This window comes from Macrosteles quadrilineatus, unplaced genomic scaffold, assembly GCF_028750875.1.
Source record: "Macrosteles quadrilineatus isolate MER2022 unplaced genomic scaffold, UCM_ALF_1.0 Scaffold_9__3_contigs__length_116548681, whole genome shotgun sequence".
Classification (NCBI taxonomy): domain Eukaryota; kingdom Metazoa; phylum Arthropoda; class Insecta; order Hemiptera; family Cicadellidae; genus Macrosteles; species Macrosteles quadrilineatus.
The window spans coordinates 10,467,547-10,486,116 of NW_026542602.1; the positions used below are offsets into that span (position 1 = coordinate 10,467,547).

The 18,570-nt window shown below is 33.8% G+C and overlaps 1 protein-coding gene across 1 annotated transcript in view; it reads right to left on the reverse strand.

Moving 5' to 3' along the window:
• Positions 1 to 6,043, reverse strand: part of LOC129002846 (fatty acid synthase-like) — a 53,206-nt gene extending 47,163 nt beyond the window's left edge. The window contains exon 1 of the mRNA XM_054430939.1: positions 5,934 to 6,043. The gene's annotated coding sequence lies outside the window, so the exon portion shown is untranslated. The remainder of the gene's footprint in view (positions 1 to 5,933) is intronic.
• Between the last annotated feature and the right edge of the window lie 12,527 nt (positions 6,044 to 18,570).

Sequence of the window (18,570 nt, forward strand, 5' to 3'; positions counted from 1 at the left end):
AAGACCAGCTCGATACTCGCAGGGAAATAATCGAGCGGCGGGGAAATTTCGCGGTGTACTCCACAACGACCAGCCTGTTTCAACAATGAACTTTTCAAGGTGCGGATTGTTTATGGTTGTTTGGTGTTTATGAGAATGCAAATTTGAATAGTGACAATGGAATTAAGGAATTGGGACTTGTCGTTGATTTCTATTGTTATGTTCTACTAGCTGTACCCGCGGGCTTCGCCCCGTTTAACTTCATAAGTATTCGCATGGCTCATTCACGTCCTGGTTGAAGTTCGTTTGCTACGCTCACTCACCTTTAGGTTGGAGCTCGTTCGCTGCGCTCACTTGCCTTCAGGTTAGCTCGTTCGCTACGCTAACTCGCCTCCAGGTTGAAGTTCGTTCGCTACGGTCACTCACCTTTTGGTTGGAAATTAGCTGTTGTCATAAATTTAAAAAAAATTAATAGTGCTGCACCCTGTTGGTAATCCTTGTAACTTATGCTATTGCACATCATAGAACAGAACCAACTTGTTTAATTGAAACAGCTGTTAAGATTCATTAATTCCTTTTAAATATGAAAAATCATAAGATTAACATGGGGAACTACAGAGCCACTGGGGCGGAGCCCGAAAGGGTTTTTGAGATAAGAATATGCTTTAATGTTAATCGGGAATGTGAGCTATCATCATGCCAAATTTCAGCCCAATCCGTCCAGTAGTTTATGCGTGATTGAGCAACAAACACACACACAAACAAACACACAAACATACACACAAACTCACAAACTTTCAGATTTATAATATTAGTAAGATGTTATAATTTACAGTTTTGTTTGAGTAGTAATTTAGCACTAAGAAAATTAGGCTAAATTATTATTGATAGTAGTTTACATAATTATGAAGATAATCTAAATAATCATTAATTATGCTTAGAATAAAACTGTACAATAGTGTCATAAAAGATATTATACATAGAAATCCTAATAAGCTTTTGGGCATTTTCATATAATGTTAAAAAAATCCAGTAATTACAAAATTACTTACAAATAATTACCAAAATAAAGCTCTAGATTGTTTATCTTTCGTTAAAACGTTTTATAAACATGCCACAATACTGTACCAATTATTGATACATATTCAGGCTAAGTTTATTATTTTAATGGTTGTATATAATGAATGCTATTTTATATTTTATAGAAATATATTGTTAAATATACATTAAAACACGTAAGTCTTACACCCATTGTTATTAAAGCAGGTAAAGTAATTATGCTAAAAACAAAAAGTATTAACTAATAAATTAGTCAAAGTTTAATGCAGTTAAACAAAACAAACCCCTGAGCTTAGTTATACAACCATTGATTATACATCTCTGCCATCGTTGTAGTTTGTATTAGATCCCATAAAATAATTTCAATAAAATGTTCATTTCCTTTCAAATATTGCGTATGTAGCTGTGTTGTGTGAACAGTTCACAGTAATAAATAATGTAAACAAACAAGTAATGTTCATACTGTTTCCATGGAAACCAATCAATACTAGCAGCGTTATTCACATAAGCTGAACGCAGTAAACTTTTTAAAACATATTACTTTACACAAAATATTATCCACTTAATTTGTTTCAATTACTGTAGTAGATGTTCAGTTCAATAGTGTAAACAAATGAGCTGTCAAAACTATTCGAAACAAAACATGGATGTTTTTACTGGTTCCATTGAAATCAAACAATAACACAAACTCCTCACAAACTCGCTAACATTGTTTAGGATAGATTCATGTGGGACTTTGATAGCCTAAGTTATTGGAAATAAGACAGAAACTCTCCTAGCTGAAGAAAAAATTTCAAAAGTTTCATTAGGGCCTACGATGGAAAAAATTTAATCAAAACACGGAAATTTGTTCAAAACATATTAAATTTGATAATTATAAAAAACATTATAAATCTCACCTTTGGGTAAAAAGTACCATACTTCGCACGCACCAATGTAAATCCTAAGGCACTAGCCTAGCTACCGTGCACTGGTCTATAGTCCTGCTCCTGCAGTAAATGAAAATGACAAGAAAGATAGGTTATGGTTGGTGGAGGAACAACGGACCAGGTGAACCAGCCAATCAGAGAGCTTCCTGCGATCACCTGACTCGGCGGCAGGTATTCGCGGGTTTTTAACTCCGATGACGTCCCGCGGTTTAAAGTGGTGTCTTGTTTGAAATTGACGGATATGAGCATTGAGCAACAAAACAAACAAACGTTGTTTGATGTGCTGCGCAGTTACTGAACGTGATATGTTGAGGGGAAATGATTCGGGAGTTAAATTTAAATTTGTAATGAATTCACAATTATCTCACTGTTTTGGTGGTGCCTTTATTAATTGTGTGTTTTGCGTATGTGCGATTTCATCTTTATTTTAACTTTTTTTAGAACCAGCCATGAGTTGCGTGTTATGTTTTAGTGTATTTATACTGTTCGTATTATTATTATTATTATTATTATTATTATTATTATTATTATTATTATTACAGTTTCCCGTCACTAGATTTTTCCTATTCTCGCGCTCCTGTGTCCGTGTTAATATTTACATGTTTTAACTTTTTTTTACTCTATCGAATATTTATTCTTAATCATTATTTTGTTGTACTGTAAGTTATGTTTTATTATTATTATAGTTTTATTTTCATACCATCATCATATGTCTAAGTCAAAGTATAAAGGTTATACTACCAAAATAAAGAAATTGTACCTACAAAATACTGTAGTTCTATTATTATTCGTTTCATTGGCTTTTGATACTGTTCTATCGTTCTATCAATAGTCGAAGGTAATAAACAACACAAATAAAGTTCACTAACTTGCTTGTTTTTCCCTTGGTATCAAAATCAATATCTTGATTTTGCAAGATTTTGGTCGTGTTCTTTTGGTTGTATTATTTTAGTTACATTTTTGACATACGTAAATTAATACTGATAAATAAGTAAGTTCAGGTTATTGAAAAGATCGGGTTTAATTTAATTTTAAAACATCAGAACTTGTTTTTAAAGAATTTCGCATATTGTGAATAAGCTATTACCGTGGTTATCGTGATTAGACCTAGATTCAGGACCGATTTACTTCTTCGTTTTGAGGTCCACAGAGCACAAAACACCATCCGTTCGATTTCATACACGTGTGTGTCCGTTAGCACGATAACACGCCCAGCAAAAATTATCAGATTTTTATGAAATTTGGTATAATACCAAATTGGGTTTTCTGAAATTAAATGCAATTCCTATCTCCACCAAACATTTTAATGTAGGACTACACATCATAATCTAGACAATATAATAGATTTGTTATAAATTATTTAATAAGGAATTATTTACTTAATTAAAATCAAGTTTTTTTCTAAATTCGATTCTCTACCACATACAGTCAACACGGTATTCTGATACAACAGGTTATGTATGGGTTTTTGCAAATAAGATGATTTAAAGTTGTTATTGAAAGTTCATTCTATATGGACAGTATTTAATTATTTGGCCATAAATAATTAATTAACGTTAATTAATTAGTTTGGCTCATATGCCAAATAATTAAAACTGTCTATATAGAATAAACTTACAATAACAATTTTAAATCATCTTATTTGAAAAAACCCGATACATAAATTGTTGTATTAGAATACCGTTTTGACTGTATGTAGTAGAATCGAATTTAGAAAAAAACTTGATTTTAATACAGTAAATAATTCCTTATTAAATAATTTATAACAAATCTATTATATTGTCTAGATTATGATGTGTAGTGTAGGCCTACATTAAAATGTTTGGTGGAGATAGGAATTACATTTAATTTCAGAAAACCCAATTTAGTATTTTCCGTTAAATCTGATATGAAAAAACGTTCATCTTGATAACACGTGAGATTAGGAAAGGTTTACATTTAAGTAGGTACTTTTCCAGTTATCAGGTTTGACTTAGGGTATATTAACGGTCAGGCTTATCCTCAAGTTATGATTCGACCAATCTCCCTAATTAAAATAAAATTGATTAAATAAGATTATGATAAGATGAAAAGCGGGTTAACTCAAAGAGCTATTTACTGAGTCAGCCTAACAGATGTTGAATATTTTTTATTACAAAAGGAAAGATGCTAGGTGCTAATATTGTTCAGAGAATCTACTATCATGAATGTAGATTTAGAGGGGTAGGCAAAAGCATGACGTATACCTCCTCTTAACTTTTCAATAACCCAGAAAAACTTCTTCATACCTATATAGCCTAAGGGGTAAAATTCCACTTTTTGTTTAGTAAAATTTTGTCCTTGACCCATTTTAAAAGCAGTGAAAAATGTCAAGCCACATCGAGTTGCACCTCATTTTAAAGGCCTTTTCAAAAGATAATGTATATCTCAATACAGTATGAAATGGTGCTCAATAAATTTTATGTTTTATAAATTTTATTTTATTTTAGTACTGTAAAATGAAACCCCTTTCTTAATTCTTCAATGGGTTTCACAAGGAAAACTTAACTTTGCACACCTTTATATGGCGTAAAAATATAATTTTTGGTCGGTGTGGCAGTTTTGCTCGGGATCCCAATGTGGGGTATTTTGAGGGCAGCTCCATTGAGTGACCCCTTTGTGCAGCTTTTAGTTTTCCTAGTGTATCCCATTGTGTCCATAATGTTGTCCAATCCTGTATGGTTTACAATTATTTTGAAATTTCATTAGTCTTAAAACCTAAACACTCGATTCTTTGGTTTCTAAATCAATTTGACGTAAAGAGTAATTGTATCGGTACTAACTAACAACTAAATGAGTGATGACTAGTGTGATCATTGTGCAAATTATAAATAGTCCATTCATTATTAGTGCATGCATTAAAAGCAACCAATGATCAATAGTAAATATACATGTGGACGGTCGTTCAATAAGTTTAATATACTCTAAATAAATAACCAGCGACAATAAATGAATATACTGTCCTTGCATTTAACTTATTTCGCTTCACCATGCTTTTAAATAATTTACTGTTCGTACTAAACTAGTTTAAAATATACAATTACACAGTCATTAACACGTTTATTTATGTAAAATGTTCGTAATGCAATTGGGGTCAGTTTTGCTTGTACGTAATTTTACGCTTAAAGACTCTTGCAAAAGAAGGAAAACTAGCCAACATCTCCTATTTTAACTCAGCTTCAAATTATAGCTATTTGAAAAGTTCTCGTCAGGCTTCTTATCCTCAGTGGAATCGTTTTCCTCGACTTCTCACGGAAATTATCTAAAATTATTGTCATTCTCTGATTTGTTTTCCCCCTTATTATTGGGCAGCCCTTCTTATTGGTATCTCAAGTTTTTTTTTTGTCATTCAATGACGAAACAATGTTTACATCGATCTAAAGCGTATTATTTTTATCAACTTTACACATTGTGTAACGTCACGTGAGGTAGAGTAAAAGGTAAATTCTATGAACAATTTAGTAGTTATTTATAAAAAATATTGTTGTTACGAATAGTTAAATAAGTAACATATTTATTTAGTTTAAATTATCTGTTCAGCGAATGGTATTTCATAAATTCCATTGCCTCGTCAACGCGTTAACCGGAATAAAGGACATTTATTTTTATTCAAGTTATTTTATGTATGTTTCATAAGCCTATTAAAAACATAGATTTGCAGAAATGAGTGTTACAATTGTCTATATAAACATAGTAAATGGTGTTACCCAAATTGTTAGTTGCAATAACATTGCGCTTGGAAGTGATGACTGTTATTATAATACTATTCATATAACTGTATTTTATATATGGTTTTTAATACATCACAAGCATTAGGACTATAATAATAATATAGACCTATTTAAAAACACACCCTGATAAATAATTCATTTTTCAGTTTCAGAATCCTAATATATTAATTCTTTAACAAAGCTCAAACAAAGATTTATAACTACATAGCCCACTTACCTTAAAGACACAAAATGTATCCAAAAAGTACACTGACGCGAACTACGGTACCGTCAAGGCGGTTAGGGGAATCTATGAAGACTGAGAAGGATTAACACGATAATCAGGATTAAATAAACATCAAACAAACACGCACTAACCGCCTGGAAAACTATTATCACATTATTATCAACCGTTGCTCAATATACAACGAAATAGAAGCACAGCAACACACTATTGAACGCACTGCCACTAGGCAACCGTGCTCGGGACTTTTGACGCGCGGAGGTTGGCAGACCTGCCGTCGGGTGATCAGCTGAGAGCCAACGGCAACAGCTGTGACAAAAACTCACGTGACCTTAGCGCAACAATTAACCAGCTGACTAGGTCAGTCACACCCGCATAGCGTACTACCTGTTGTATCTAGTAGGACGGCCAACAATGGAATTTTATTGATTGATTCTGTTTTACTTCAGGGTTGTTTTGCAGAGTTGGTGCAAACTCTTCATGTGTTTCCGGCAACAAAGATCAAATGTGTTTATGCCGTTGGTGTTTACATATATGGCTGGTTGTTTAATAAACAACCAACAAACAGGTGTGTCTACAATTTTACTGCTTTCCAAAACAATTGTGGTTGTAATTCAAATGCGGTCCACTAACAACCGCATTTTAATCATACCTTATATGAATGATTCCTAATATAGAAACTAGAAAGATTTGTGAATCTACCGCTCTAAACAAGGTGCATTGTTGATTTTTTAAATACACGTTCTACTTTGAACACACAGAAAATATTTGAATATCCAACAAAAACACACATTACCTTCAGTTATACACAACTTTTAGTTTACTCGCGTGAACAACACACACGGGACGTGAACTTGAGAATAAAATTGGGCACTTCCTCGTTCAAAATGGCAACCGCAAGGACGACCTTGGAAGCGGAATGTGGAAGGATCAGGCTCAGACTGTGGCTATAGCAAGTGTCTTATCCTGTACATCAGAAACACGATTGTGTTGCTAGCCTAGGACTTCGGTGTGGGAGAAACGTGTTTGATCCACAACACAACACGTATGGGAGTTTTAACCCAGGCGATTTCCCGATTTGAGAAGACTAGATGGCGCATCTCCTGTATCAATGCCACCGGTTTAGGCATCTCTAGAAAATAAAAGAGAAAAGGAAGGAAGAAGCTGTCTTGTTTTGTTATAGGCTGGAAGTAGGATGAAGACAATTGTGTTGTTTTTTTGTTATTTGAATAACTGAAGAGGTTGTGGTAATGTAAGAAGTACAAGAAGTCAATAGTTTGGTAATCAAGAAAGTAATTTGATATCTACTCCAAGTTCAAGATCTATTTCCTTACAGTACCTTTACTAATCATGGAAATCTAAAACGGGTAGACTTAACTTGGCATTCTGTGTTTAGCATAACGGGAAGCTGTGGTTTAGCTATTCGTGACACGTTTTCTTTCTCTACCTCTTACTGTCGCCTTCACTACAGTTACCTGGTCTTGAGGATTTTTTTAGTTCCAAAAACCAAAAGGTAAAAGAATTGGCGGTTTCATTACAGTTAGTAAATAAAATTTTTCAAGACATTTCAGGATCTGGAATAAAAATGATCATGACGAAGGTAAAGAACTTGCGTTACTGTTTGCAGAATCAACTGAATTTTGATATTTTTCTTGATAAAAATTATGTTTTGCAATTTTTATATCGTGTACCCGTAGGCCTATTACATTTGAGACGTACCTAACTAGTTGAAAGTTCAAAATAACTTTTAACTTGAACAATGTTTCATATTTTTGCGATGCAAGTTTTTTACTACTGCCTCATTTTGTTACCTATTGATTATAGTTAATAAGATAGATTTTAAGTGAGTGATTGTCTTTTTCTTGTGTTTCATTTACGCAAAAAAAAACCTATGGCGTAAGTTTGCTGGGCCAAAAAGTACCTTAAATCAATCATACTTAACAATTATGAATAATCCAGTTTACACTTACAGAGTTTATAAATATCCCTCGTAAAAGGTTATGAGTTAAGATTGAGAGAATATATGAGTTTCAGATTCATTAATACTTGGTGCAGAGTGATTCTTTGGAAGAGTTAACTCCAAGGAATCTTGAAAAAAATACTGTAGGATAGTATGAACCAAAATCATAACACAATGTATTTTTCCTACAGTTACCTGACAAAGCATGCTTTCTAGCACGCTGATTATAGCTCGCAAAGCAGCTAATTACTGTATTTACTCACTTTTGCCTCACTCATTTTACTTTGCCGCATACATTTTACTTTGCTGAACTCCAGTTTCCAACTAAACAACATATAACAGTGTGCTTTACTGTGCACACTTGGATCTGCTACATCCACGTTGTTATCTGGTAACCATCATAGCAACTCATAAGGCTATTGCTAAAAAAATTATGTTAGTTTTAAAATGTACAGACATTATAAAATTGAAATGTATTTGTTTAATAACATGAACATTGTTAGACGAAACAATCCTAGAAAGTTTGGATTCAATATGTTCAGCCATTATTTAGTTAACTGATTACATAGTTTGCATAAGGTCCGATCTCAAAGAGCTTCGCTCGCTCCGATCAATTATGTAGCGTGTTTAAAATCCGATTACGCAATTGAAAACAATAAATTGATATTTTACTTTTGATTTGCTGGTTAGTTGACTCAACATACTAAACTCAAAAATAGCATTATTGCTTTTTATTCTAGTCAAAGTTCCAGAACGTACATGAATTCTGTATGTTTTTAACAACGAATTGACGCGGTTAAAATGCATACACATTTATAAAAAAAATATAAAACTGTATTAAGTGTTGGTTAAAGAGGAAGAAAGATTTGTGTGTTTAGTGCGGGTTGTGCGTGGTAGTGGCCTGATCTTCCATGACTTGGTGCTGACCCTAAAGACCCTACTGACTACTCAGCTGCTGATAACGTGCTGATAGCAGTGATAACACAGCGATAAGGTCAAGGATAGCTTGGCAGCCGGTTAAGCAATTGTCAATTTGTTTTGTTGCGAGATTGCAGGACCCGGGAACGATACAAACGGCGAGCGGCAGGAAGGATATAAGAACCATGAACTGTTGTACATGGACCAATATATTTACAGCAACTTTTCCATGAAAGAATACAAAAACAGTACATACTTATATGTGACTCCAATAAAAAACACTCCATAAATGAGTACAATATATTACACGAAAATCCTACCAATACACTTATTCAAACACAAAAATTCTACACAGCTGGGATATTAGAAAAATTAAAATGCAGTAATCTAAACAATAAGGTTGCCGGTTCTTGCCTGGTAAAAAATAGTGTCTGATGATTCAAAACTGGTCTTCCTTGACTATTGGGATTTTAGTAGATGGAACCGGTTTAAGAGCTGATCTAGTCAGTAACAAAAAACCTCCTCAGATTATCCAACTTCACTACTGTACACTCACCCGGAATTAACTTTCAGCTTAAATAAAAATAATACGTACAATGTACGTCACTCGTCGCTGCCTTTTAGTTGAGTGTGTTATGACATTTATCTGTAAACTTGATAGGCTACACTAGATTTTCTTCAGTAACATCCTCATTTCAGACGTCCTACATTGAAGTGGCATTTTAAAGCTTATTAGCTCTAGCACACCTACGAATGGTAGCCTAATAAAGACGTAATTTTCTTTTAGGCTTCACACTCCTCACATTTAATTTATTCCTAAAGACCATTTTCGATGATCCAGTTATGCTGGCCAACTGTCTTTATAACCGATTAAATGTGAATTGTAATGTGCTGCCCCATCAGTTAAATGTTTAACCACAGTCAGATTGTTAACAAGAGACTAAATATCTTAAGAAAATGTATTTTAATAGGCTAATTTTGACAATTGTGTCCTGATTGAGGTAGGTAAATCCCTCTTTATAGTATAGATCTAAAATCAACAAATTTATTGTAAAAATAGTAGTTCTATTTACCTAATAACGGTTCTAAACAAACATTTTCACAAACATTCGTTACACTAGTTAAATGGGTATAACTGTGGAGTCATTTTGCCTCAGAAACAAGTTTTGGACCCTACTGGTACCTAAGGCATAAAATAAATAGTAAAAACTAAACGCTGGTTCACACTCTCTATATAAATGTCCATCAATTTCGTAGGGTTATACTGTAGTTCTAAAGTAGAGGGTTCGGTTTCCCAATAATACTTCTTGAATTCGGTTACCCATTACAAGTTAGTACGAACAAAATAAACACGAAAGGTTATCTCGCCACCAAACCTTGGTGCGGGGTCGGTTTTGAGTTCTATAATTGCCTCATTTTCAACCGAAGTTGCTAAAGATAATCTGTACCGAGGTATCTTTGTCTCATTGACGTCAATACATTCCAATTGATCAGCTGTATGTTTTTGTCGAGATCGTGCCTTTAAATCTGCTAGTCAATGTTTACTTCATTTGCACACGTAATGCACAAAGTTTAATTTAATTTTGAAACATGTTAGTTATTTAAGCAACATTTGATATTGTGGATGGTTGAACCAACTGAACTATCGGGACTAAAATTGTAACTCTGTAAAACGTTATATTTGGGATTCGGAAAACTGTGATCTTACGGAAAAAAGGCTAATGTTTCATGTTTAATTTTAAATATTAAATCCATTGCTGCATACGCCATTGGTGTGAAAGAGGTCAGATTCAATTTACAGCAAAATTTGTGTACATATAAAATGCATCGAAAAAGTACTGTAATGTAAATTTAATTTGAGAATGTAATGCATCGTTTACACTTTGAAAAATGTTGTACTAACATCCAATAACTTAAAAGATGAAAAAATCTGTCAAGGGCTCTGATCTAATAGTTAATTTTTATTCTTTTGGCGAAATTATGTGCGTCGTTAATATTTCGTCTTACATCATAGTTGTCTGAAAATGTCTATGATGATTCCTTATATTACTTCCCTATAACATCTTGAATAAAAAGATACGATCATTTCAAATGTTTAAATCTCACGCAATATATGCAGTTCAACCTAAAAAATCGAGTGCTTTCACTTTGTTTATTAATTTTAGCAGGGGGTTAAAATTGTAATACCAAATGGTTAATACAAACTAATTACGTATGTATAAACTTGTTCAAGTTGCTTGATTTGTTATGTAAGGATTACCATTTAACATGTCTCCATTTCCTTTAATACATGTCTGTTTCTTTAGAATTTCCAAATAAACCTACTAAGCAAATAGCGCAAAACATGTTTAAATTTTCATTTCAAACGAATGATACCTAATAAGCTTCAAGATGTAAATCTTAAAGTTGTGTAGGGAAAAAAGAGTATGAGTATGCCTTTTAATTAGATATCACATTTTTAAGACATTTTTTTTCTAATTACATTTCAATTATGCGGCCAATTTAGAGTGCATAGTGTACAGCGATGAATATTGCGTCAAAATGTACGGAAAGTAAATAAAACTTATAATAAAATAACTCTTATAACACTTAAAAACATATATTTACGCTTATACTGTTACTCACAAGACGGTAAATATACAAAAAAGATGGTAAGTGGTGATCGATTTCGATTGGACACTCCAATCATCATCAGACCCACTCCAATCATCATCAGACCCAATAGGCGAATGTTAAAATGTAAACACGATCTATAATTAAACCGATTGAAATTCAATTTCGATTGTTATGTCACTTATAATTTCAAATCCATAGTAATTTCAAAACTACGTTCGCATTTATCGTTAATTTGTGGAAAGCCTTTGTCTTCTATAACCTGTGGTTACTACGACAGTATGAATATATTTGAATCATTTCATCAAAATCAGCATAGTTATTTTTATGGTTTCAGCATGTATACGGACGCCTTTTGGTTATACTTCATATTACAAAAGCATTGGATTAGAAAATAAATAGTTATGATCAATCGATGTCTTAAGATTTTCACATTCTTTAGCTACATTAAACCATACCGATTGCCATAAAACATGTTTGTATACGAGCTTTTACGAAATACCTACATAATCTTTTAAGTATTTCGTTTATAATTTTTTAAATCTATATTTATAAAAGAGGAAGTTTGTATATATATTTGAACGTTATGGACTCCAAAACCGCTTGAAAGATTGTAATGAAACTTTCAGGCATTATTAAGCATTATTCAAGGATGGTTTGTGTGAAGTTTGGTGAAGATCCGTCAAAAGGGCTCCGCCCCAGTGGCCCTGGAGTTCCCCATGTTAACCAGCTAAGGAGTTTTGTAATTTCAGATAGTGGAAGTAACTTCCTAATGACGAATAAATATTCTGAAATAAATGGACGATGTACTATCAAGAATAGAAACTAATAAGACATCTACCACCACCAAAGACAACCATTGCTTAAACAAGTTTATAATTTCAAACTGGTTTGAAAATCCTGATAAACGGTTGTCCGTAGTAGAGAATGGATTTTTGTTGGAAGACTAGCCGTTGGTTGTCTTCTTGACATATGACATTGTGATTTCAGAAATATGTACCTCTCGATTCAGAACCGAAATATAAACCATTTCACACCTCAAATTTTAGTAAGAATGTATGGTGAAATTAGTTTTATGATGCTTTGAGTAAAAGTATTTCTCTTTCACCTTTTGAGGTTTTACTGAAATAGTTGAGGTCAATAATGCATAGAGAAATGAATTGGGAAAATTGATTTAGCCAATGAATACTGTAGTAAGAAATTACTAAATAAATTAAAATAATATGAATAAATCTAGTATGAATGCAAAGAATGCATTAATAAGTTCGATCCTGAGAAAAGTGTGTAGCTTTTTGATGGTTCGAAACAGGACCCTGCTGTCCTTGATCATTAGGCTTTCAATAAATGGACCTGATTAATGAAACAGCATTTATAGTCATCATTCTTTCATTTTTGGGTTATACGCACGTAGGTGGTGTACCCATCTCAAATGAATATGCATAAATAATGAATCCATTTATAAATACCCTCGCCGCAGCAAACCTGCAGACTAAGCGAATTTCCATTTATCTGGCTGGATTTCTACTAAAATATTCCCTAAAAATTGTCATATTTATTTCTTATTTAATTGACATTAGTTTTAGTGAGTACTTAGGTTTGCTGCTACGGGGAAGATATTGAAATGCGTTTTTTTATTGCAATGTTGATAGCTTAAATAAACAACATTTCCAAATTTGGTTTTAATATATCCATAAACAAGCAAACTACAACAGTTCATTTATTCTCCATAAGAATAACATGGGAACTTTAAATTTACAATTTTAAAACGTTTTTATTAGCTTGTTTTCTTGTCCGGTACAAATTTTGCAATCAATTGTATACCCACTTCCCGATGAGCTAGAGGCTTGAAACTTGAAACATAGCTCACAAATAAAAGACAATGCAATATATCATTTAATGTTCATATTTCCCTAGGGCTTCGCCCCATGGGCTTGTTTTTATTAATTCGTTTTCTTGCAAATGTTGATACTTCTCGATGAGCTAGAGACTTGAAACTTGAACCATAGGTCACAAATGGATGACAATGCAATATTATATCATTTAATTTTTATATTTCCCTTGGGCTACGCCCCATGGGCTTGTTTTTATTAGCTCGCTTTCCTACAAATTTTTATATCAATTTTAAACCAAGTTCCTGTTGAGCTAGAGACTTGAAATTTGAAACATAGCACACAAATGGGCAATATTATATCAGTTAATTTGTATATTTCCCTTGGGCTACGCCCCATGGGCTTCCAAATTTTCCATGTTTACATTTTGAAAGAATGTAAATATATCAATTGATTTAAGTCAGCTGTAAATACTTAAATTTGACAGTTAGAAGAGCAGAGGTTAAGAGGTACAGGTTTAGCTCCCAATGAGATTCTTTATACAAACAAACATTTCAAAATAAAGATAAACAATCTGATTGCAGATATAAATAATAATGTATTGACAATAATAATAGTGTTCTATAAAGTAAACAATAAATTAAATAGATTGATATATTTGTAGTTAGTATGTAGGCCATACATTCAATCTAGTACATAATTAATTAAAAGAAACTCAAATAAACCTTAAATTTCTACATGCCTCTGTCTTAATCTGATATAGATGCTTGAAATATATTTAACATCCACACACATTAAAAACTAAAAAGTATAAAATAATTTTTAAATATGTGAAGAGTATAAATACTTGTAAAATTTAAAAAGAAAAACGTGGGGTGCATGCAATTGATAATATAATACATTAGTTCAATAGGTGAAGGTAATTGTAAATTATCTATTGCATGCACCCCACGTTTTTCTTTTTAAATTTTACAAGTATTTATACTCTCTACATATTTAAAACTTTTTTTCTACTTTTTAGTGCGTTTAAAAAAGTTTTGTTTTAAAAAGGTTTTTTATTTATAAATTATTCTTAATAATCTCCGTAACAGTTGGGCATACAGTATATCTAGTGCGGCTTTGGCATACAACAACGCTTCAATATACAAAATTATTTCTTTTTTTAAGCGCTACAAAATGGTTTGGAGAGAAATTATGAAATTTTGTGTTTTTAGGGTCAAAAATGGAAAAAGATGAAATTTTACGTCATAAAACCCCCCATAAACCCCCGTTTCCATAGTCCAATTATGCTGGTCCCCGAACTAGTTTGAATAAATATATAGGTTTTCACGTTTGTACCAAATTTAATCAAAATCGGATCATTTTTTAACGGGCATATATATATCTATATATCTAATATATAAAATTCTCGTGTCACAGTGTTTGTCTGCAAACTCCTCCGGAACGACTTCACCGATCGTTATGAAATTTGGTGTGTAAATTCTGTAGGTATGCGAATCAGACGTAAACTATTTCCCGTTTCGAAATTCTTAAAAGGGCTCCGCCCCAGTGGCTCTGGAGTTTCCCATGTTAACCTTATGAGAAATGGAATTAATGAATCTTAACAGCTGTTTCAATTAAACAAGTTGGTTCTGTTCTATGATGTTCAATAGCATTAAAGTTACAAGGATTACCAACAGGGTGCAGCACTATTATTTATTTACATTTATGACAACAGCTAATTTGCAACCAAAAGGTGAGTGAGCGTAGCGAACGAACTTCAACCTGGAGGCGAGTTAGCGTAGCGAACGAGCTAACCTGAAGGCAAGTGAGCGCAGCGAACGAGCTCCAACCTAAAGGTGAGTGAGCGTAGCGAACGAGCTCCAACCCAAAGGTGAGTGAGCGTAGCGAACGAACTTAAACCTGGAGGCGAGTTAGCGTAGCGAACGAACTTCAACCAGGACGTGATTGAGCGATGCGAACGAGATCATCTTGAAAATTAAACGTAACGGTACTTTCTTTCCATCGGTCTGTCTTAGGGGAAACCTATAACTTAGGCGATACGAAGTTCGCCGGGTCAGCTAGTATATATATAAAATCCAATGTATGTTTGTTTGTATGTATGTATGTATGTATGTTTGTTTGTTTGTCCTTTATGGACTCCGATACCGCTCGACAGATTGTAATGAAACTTTCAGGCATTGTTAAGCATTATTCAAGGATGGTTTGTGTGAAGTTTGGTGCAGATCCGTCAAAAGAGCTCCGCCCCAGTGGCTCTGGAGTTTCCCATGTTAACCTTATGAGTACTCATATTTAAATGGAATTCAAGAATCTTAACAGCTGGTTCAACTACACAATTTGATTCTGTGATGTTCAATAGCATTAAAAAGTTAATAGGTTTACTAACAGGGTGCAGCACTATTATTTTTTTTTATTTATGACAACAGCTAATTTGCAACCAAAATGTGAGTGAGCGTAGCGAACGAACTTCAACCTGGAGGCGAGTTAGCGCAGCGAACAAGCTAACCTGAAGGCAAGTGAGCGCAGCGAACGAGCTCTAACCTAAAGGTGAGTGAGCGTAGCGAACGAACTTCAACCAGGACGTGATTGAGCCATGCGAACGAGCTCATCTTGAAAATTAACGAGCATTTGATATAAAACCACATTAGGACAGGACGACGTCTGTCGGGCCAGATATATATATGAATTTGAACGGGTGGTGTTTTTTTTGTCTCAGGGGACCTTAAAACGAAATGGTAAATCGTTCCCGGGTCCAGCGTTTTGCCGAATTAGTTGCATTCGTTCCTGACATTCTATGCAGTTTGTCACTAGAGTTGTTTAGGTTTTGAACATCGCCAGTCACCGTCACGCCACTTAGATTCATATCCTGATGAAGAGCTGATTCATTCTTGGTAATAACCGTCACCAATGATATTATTGACCGATTAGAGAAGTCGATCATTAGGTTAGGGGATGTAAAAGCTTCCACAGATTTAGAGAGAATCGAAGAGGATTTTCGAATAAGTGTTTCACCCCTTGTTTTGTTCAGGGTGTCCCGGAACTCTCGACCAATATTTTAGGGCATTGTTCCTGAGTAAGAAACATATCTAAATATCATATTTAAATTGTCCGGAAGTACTTAGTTACTCACACAATCGCCATTTTGTTTTTCACTGTTTTTTTTTCTTCAAAAAATTAGTTAAGGATACGAAATTGAAACTTTGCACAAACATTTATGACAACTAGACAAAGCTACAAAAAATTATGAATATTTTTCAAGTTTTAGGTACTGCCTAGCTTAAAGATATAAAATTAGTTTTCAGATCAAAACAAAACGGCGTAAGAAAAAATAAATCAAATAAAAGAAGTTGGAATGAATTAATAAATAAAGTAAAACATATAAGACAAAATATCGCCAGACAAAATGTCACCAGTGGCTAACAATATCCAAAATAAGGTAAGGACCCTTCTTGAAATAATTAATAATAATAATAAATAAATAATAAAAAGGCCTTTATTTACAAGCGAGTTTCATGTATCATTCGTTCCTATACTACAGTACACTCATGCTTTTGTTTTACAAATACTGTACTCCTCCTGAACGGCTGAAGCGATCCACATGGAATTTAGCACACTCATAGTAGGTAACTAACTATGGGAAGGTATAAATCTGAAATGGTACAAATCTGACGAAAGGATTACTCTTTACGAGATTTAAATATTTCGAAATTTAACATGGGTCTTAAATGTTTATTGGTCGCTATGACATTACTTGCAAGGTAACAATAAAATAGGTAAACAAATGAGTCGCAATATGTTAGTGAACGAATCTAAGCTAGCAAATTAAAAATACAGAATAAAAGGGAAGAACAATCGGATTAATCACAATTTACTACAAAATGAATCCCTATTCAATTAGGGTCGCCGGAATTAGGACATAACCATGCACCATTGACTTTAGATACTCCAAATAGCCATTCCATTTATGTTAACTAAATATACCATCGACTTTGTATACTGCAAGTAGACAGTAGACGTTCCATTTATGTGAAACGTAGATGGTACTACAAGTAGAGATCTCATTTACGAGAAATAGATGAAGCATAGACTTTGGATACTGTAAGGAGACATCTCATTTTCGTGAACTATATCATTGACTTATGATACTGCTGGTATGCATCCCATTTACGTTCCCCAGATGAACCGGGTAGTATTTTGACTTTGGTCCGCTCAATATTGCAAGAAGACGACTGCATTTTACACCTAGTTTGTAGAGTGGCCACTGTAGGTTTTGTATGTTATAAGATTTGTTACAACAGTAGCAGGGGCCTTAAAGTCAAAATTGTCAAAATCTTTCAACTTTTCCGCACCTCCAACACCGAAGGTCAAGAGTCGCAGCTGAAGCTGAACTTTGTCCATTTAGTTACATAACAACCAGTCTCAGCATCAGCCAAGAGTTGGATGGTAACCAGCTGATCGCTTCAAGGTCAGGCCCCAACACAACTTGCTACACGGCATTGTTGATCAGCTGTCAGCTGTGCCTAGCTACTCTAGCTGAAACGTTCGGTCACTGAGCTATAATGAATAGCAGGAGATAAATTATTCTCGACCCATCGAGAATTGCTATCTCCAGCTATTCACGTGGTACGAAATTCCCTAATTTCGTACCAATGACGGTCATTTTGTAGTATCCTGGTATTGAATACTGTAAAGTGGAAAAGTATGCGATGGTGGAAAAGGTGAAACCCAACATATAATGGTTCGTTAAATTATATTTATAAAGAATGTGTTACCTTTACAAACAAACGATGATAATAACTTAAAATGATAATTTATTTAAGTTATGTAAACCTAAAAGAGGATGCAACTGGATTAATAAGGTGTTATTGTTTGTGGTAATACCTACAGATATAATATCCAGATTCGGTCTTGCGGACTCCTGAAACATCCAGAGCATCAAAGTATATAACACAACAACAGAGGGGGGCCCCTTAACTAACAAGTTCTCCACCCCTCCCAAATCAACATATTGTTACTCATATGCTCACAGGATTATAGATTATTGAAATCACCACGACAACAAACGTGTTGATTTTTACAATCGCAACGAGTCCCATGAGCAGAGCTATAGCTTGGTCATTTTAAGCTATCGCGATTTTTCAATTGACAAGACAACGCAATAAAATCACAAACGGCGATTATTCCAAAACAAAATTAGCCAAGACTTAATATTTTTTAGTATTTTTGTTAAAGCACGGCCCCCGAGGTGCGGGGCCCAGGGCACTGTTGTATTCATTGACACTGTGCACTGTGCAGCCAATGGTGCAGCCGC